A 6,168-nucleotide genomic window follows, 5' to 3' on the forward strand; every position below is an offset into this window, starting at 1 on the left:
ATTTTAAATAAATATGTATAGCAGTAAAATATTGAACTTTTGTGTACCTTTCTACTTTATAAATGAAACATTGTATGGGTACGTAGTCCGTGTACCAAATTATTATATTTTTTTTTTGTCTTTTAAATAGTTTAATAGTTGTGGTAGTACCTACCCGCACCACAATGTGAAATAAAGGTATTAATTTTTAGCTACTTTAAGACAATAGATATATATTATAATGACAGTACATCATATACTTTTTGAAAAGTACTTGAACAAAGTTAATTTGAAGGCTTTCTCAAATTTTCGAATACTTGTTATTCGTTTTAGTTTTATATAATATAATCGCATAAAAAAAATTCTTTATTTAATTTTAATATTTTTTCTATGAATTAAAATTCTAATTCTGATAATTCGACAACAAAAAAAACCAAATGCGTAACTTTGATAATTACACCAAATTATACGGCGTAAAGGCTCTATAAATGTAACGTACAATAACACGAAAATTGATTCTGTTGATATATAACGTGAAAAATGTAGTGTAAAAAAAATGAAAGTAGCTGAAGATTAAAAGTATATATAAATACTTTTTTTTTTAAGTATTTGTATTCATATTAGGCACTCAATTACAACTTTTATTGCAGAGTATTCAAACATATATTATATTGTAAATACTTTTCAAAATAAGTATGTCCCCATTGTGCATTTGACCAACAACACATCTCAGATATGGTTGTTTTAAAGTCTCAAACTTTTCATTCAAAGTCTATTACACATCAATGAGATGATCTACGATTACTGCTCTAAAACTACATGTCTACATCCCTTTAACTGGGCATAGGTGTTGTAAAAAAATAAAACGGTTACATTCTAAATAGTAAATATCATGCAGTACAATGTGTGAAGTTTTAAGTACAGGTCGTATAATAGTAACATATACTAACATTGTTATGTTGCAGAGAAGTTGTGTAGTCTTATATTTGTGTTGTTTAATATCAACTTATTCACCTACCTACGCACACACATGACACATGTATAGGTAAGTAGGTGAATATCAACGTATCGATAAACAAAATTATATCACTCACCTTACACGTCTTCTGTAATAATTTTGTGAAGTTATACCTATATTATATTATATTTAAATGTATTATTAATACGCACGTGATTACATTATAAAAAATGCATATTACCTAAAGATATAATATTAATCTAATATAAAGCATCTATGGTGTTTAATGATATACTTAATTGTTTGACTGATTTATTTTTGTACTTGTAATATTATTGAATACTTAAAAAAAAATCACCTCTGGGGAGACGTGCGACGTATGCCGGACGGGCAATGATCGCCGGTGGTGTAGATCGCCACAAACCGCCGCGATCGTTCATATGGGGCCCTGGTATGTGTAGGCCTAAAAGTAACCATCTAAAATAAAATTGAGAAAGTGAAGGAATTATAAAAATTACGTCTATCACAAAATCGTAGGATTGTTATGGGCTCCTGGTCAGTGTTGGGAATTATCTAGATAAATTATCTTTTAAAGTTTACCTAGATAATTTGAATATTATCAATGTCCCAACAAAATATTATATTTTTTTTTAAAATCACTATATTATAATAATATTACAAATATGAACAATCAGGCCAAATATGAACACCTCAACCGTGTTGTAGCTTATGATATTGAATAAAACCAATTTCCTAATTTAGCCAAAAACCTAATTTCAATTATTTATAAAATTAGAAGTATTAATAAAATAATAAGAGGACATCGTGTTAAAAATAACAATAACGTAGAGCCTTGCAATAACAATTTTACCTTAAAGTTTTATAATAGATTAAACTATTGAAACTAGTGAACGAAAATACAAAGGCATTTGACATGGCTTATTTAAAACCAACAAAATTATCAAGTATAGTGGCTCCCTTCGCCTGCCGGCTCCGGTCGCCAATCTCGTTAGATGGGGGCTCGGCCCCCAAACCCCCCGGGGCTAAAATAGCTAACCTAACTTCACCGCCCTTATCCCTTAACTTAACCTAACCGGCCGTCTGTTAAAGTAACATATTAAGTATTATTATATAGTGGGTACCTCGTGATCGATCCTAGTAATCATCAAACAGTAATATTTAATACGAAAATAAAACATTATCAGTTCTATTACCTTTTGAAAGTCGTTAATTATAATTAACTATAACTTTTAAAATAATGATTTGCGAGAATTTTGGAATATGACTTTTGTGTTCAGTGCTTTAAAACACACATTTGGGGGGGGGGGGGGGGAATCGAAAAAAATCGCGTGGGAACTAAACTGCATTTAAACAGACTGAAAATTTTGTTACGTTTGTCTGCTGCTTTTGGTTGTTAAATGTAGGTGTCTGGTTGCGAACGACGTGTTCGTAGTAAGTGAAATTAAAATGTTCCATAAACTTGATAATAAATGCTATACATTATTTATATAGACACCTGGTTTGGTGTATCACAACATTATTATTGTTTATACATAATTAAGTACATAGTTGTTAGATGCATATAATATGTGTAGCCTATAAAACATCAATTAAATGTAATGTATCCTATTGCTATTATATATTACATAATATTATGTGTGTGTTGTACACATGCTTATAGTTTTTGGTTTTAAAATATTATCAATCACAATCTTTTACAATTTTAGTTTTAATAAGTAGTACCTACTACCTAATAGAATAATAATAATAAAAATAATAATAATGATAAATATGATCATTGATGATTTGATAGACATTTTGAACAATATTAAAATACATACATTAAACGCTGTACTTAACGTTGCAATTCTTATACTCATTAGTTATATTTAAAAAAATAAATAATGATTCTAATTAATTAACCAATTTGTGCATTGACAGCAATACATAGAAATTAATCATAACATTAGACATATATACAATGAAATTGAAAATCAGTTACAAACATTGACCATATTAGGTATGTGCTTTTGAAATTATAATAATTTGTGTATGAAACATACTATATTTTAAGATAACAAAAATTAGTTATTTAATCAATTTGAATTTATATATATATGCATGTGTGTGACATCAGTTAGAAATTCACGATGAATAATAATAAAGTATTAAGTGAATTAAGAAATTAATGAATATCACAAATAAAATGGTGTGCATGCCGTGAAGAAATTCTTATGATTAACAGAGTATGGTTTAGTCACAAATTAGTAATAAGTATTAATACCATGATAATTTTTTTTATTGTGTTTCTGTTACATTTGCATTGATGAAATGAGTAATATAAAAGATATTCCTTTTATATATGTGTTTTTATTCAAGGTGTTCCTATATAGTAAATTTTTTTTATATACCTATATAATCGAACCTAACTTATATTACAATTATATATGTCATCATAAGTTCGAACAAATTACTGCTGGTAGTTGTGTAGCCTATAGGTTATTGAATAATACTGAAGACAACATATTGTATGTTTTAAGGAATTGGAATTTATTTAGTGTAACCAATGGCTTATTTTATATTATATACTACTATATACTATTTTGTATACTATACAGTATACACACACATAGCTTAATTGAATGGTTTTTTTTTCTTGAAAACGGTTTATTATGGAAGACGGTAAAAGATTGTAAATGGTTAGGTACCTATCAATTATCATTTATCGTCGTTGTGGGATATCCAAATACATTTAGGCATATAGCTCTAATTGGTGTTCAGTGATGGTGGAGCAACCTTCACTAAAAAAATAACTAAGTAATAATATAACAAAAAATAATAAAATAAAATTCGAAAAAAATGCAAAAGATCTCAGGTGGCTATGTTATTTAAATGAGCCACCGCAATAACTTTGCTAGTCCTACAACTAACAATTTTATTATTAATAATAATTAATTAATAATATGATGTACACGTAGATATAATAGATGCGGAGTGATTAACGGTACTAAGCGATATCCAGAGACCACAGTTTTTCAAAAACACTTTAATCAATATCAATAAATAAAATAAATGCCTAACGCCTAACCTACTGGGACATACTACCAAGGTACTGGCTAATGGAAAAACTTCAGCATTTAAACCGTTTTTATGTAGCTGTGATTAAAATATTAATACTAAAAACGTTTAAACGTGTGAATTATGTGTCATTTAACCTTATAATATAGTTGGTATGTTTGTTTTTAATCGATATGTTTATACTATTTGTCCATCTATGATTCTATTCATATTGTACTAAGTTATGTTTCTATTCACTGCTTAGTCATAACATTTAGTAAACCTACCATTATTTTATTGCATATTGTAATTAACAAAATTAATCAAGAAGTCATGTGAATACACAGCAATTTCTTTTTTGTTAGGTATAAAATAAAATAAAAACATATATTGCAATCTTTACAAAATCATTGTGTATATTTTAAAAATATATATACACAGCTAAATAATTAAGTTCTAGGTAAATGTTAAATAATTTACAATTAGTCGTTACTTCTAAATGTAGTGTAGTGTATCAGTATATTATTTTTTATTTATTTTGATAGTCTATGTTTGAATAATTTTATTATCAAACTATTGAAGTTGGCTTAACTAAATTTGCTTATTAATTTATTCTAATTCTAATGATTTTTACACGATTTGTCAAAATAAGGAAGTTTAACATATGCATGTATGTATACTATTTAATAAAAATACCATTTCATGTTGTCAACACTATGTTTTGTGACTATACTATTATATTACATTGATGTACATTTGTGGGCTTGGTTAAATAATTAACTTAACCAATATAGATAACCTACTTACAGAATCTACCTTACCCATCAAAAGCATAATTTAATACTGTATCCGTTTCAGTACATATAGACTTTCATAACTAACACCGTCAATGAACTAAAGTGTTATTTAAATCTATCAAATATTTAAAAACAATAGGTTTTTCACAGTAGCTAACTTACCTATAAACAGTAATATTTAATAACACACTGACAATAATAGAACCTAACCAAAGCGTTAATATAATTACCAAAATATGCTTTTTCTGGTAAATTTGGGTAGGTAGTTGATTATCACAAATGTGCAAAAATATAGACTACTCATAGAACTAGCTAATTCCATACGGTTTGTTGCAAAGAAAAAATAAAAAGATTTTAATTGTAATATTGAATATATAATATCATAAATTACATTTAAGAAATTAATAATTTTTTTATTGTTATTATTATTATTAGCCTTTCATATAACAACTATTACAGATCGACTATACATCATAGTTAAATTAACAGCAATATATTAAATCATAACAATATTGAATACACAGAAGAAGAGAAAAAACAAAGAATATAATAGTAGTTAGTAATAAGGTTATTATACAAATAAGGTTATGTGGATTTCATAAATACGTTGAATGTAATTGGTTGTGAAAAAATTATGGAGAATGCGTTGCCGTTGTGAGTTTGTTTATCACTGATAAATTATAATTTAGTGAAAAGGGAGAGTAGAGATCTTAATAAAGTTTGTATTTTGGTCAGAAATGTAAATAAATATATTGGCACAAATTAGACCCACTTTGGTATTGTTGCCATGATGACTAGCACGAGCTTCCTGACTCTGAAGTTCTGATATTTTTAGTTTTTGTCTTTTGCTTGGATTAATTTCTTGCTAAGTATACATTCTATATAAGAATCTATGTGATTACTATAGCACAGAGCACACTTAGCCGGGAGTGATTGGTCTTTAATGCAGTCCGCTGTGAGATGGTCACATTTGAGTCATTTGATGCATCTAGATGGGTGACAACAGTAATTATGGGTACGGCCATATGCTTGTCATTTAAAGCACTGAGGTGGGTCAATAAATTACTATAATAGATATTATATTATATTATTATTATGAACATATGAATATTTTTCCATTTTATCATAGTAAACATTGTAGTTTTATTTTAAGTCTAGAAATGACTTCATACCAAATTTATAGATAACATTTAGAATTATATTTTTTTTAAATGTTATTATTATTAAAAAGATAACATATCAGTCTTAGGTAGGTATGTTTTGTAGGTATTTTACAGTTTATACAAATAAAAAGTAACAACTAAAGCAACATATTTAGCTTTATGAACTTTATTTTCTCCATAAACTTAATTTTTTTGTTTCTATAATAGTGCAGCC

Source organism: Diuraphis noxia, unplaced genomic scaffold (genome assembly GCF_037042655.1).
Source record: "Diuraphis noxia isolate RWA-SAM2 unplaced genomic scaffold, SU_Dnox_SAM2 contig0001, whole genome shotgun sequence".
NCBI classification, from domain to species: Eukaryota; Metazoa; Arthropoda; class Insecta; order Hemiptera; family Aphididae; genus Diuraphis; species Diuraphis noxia.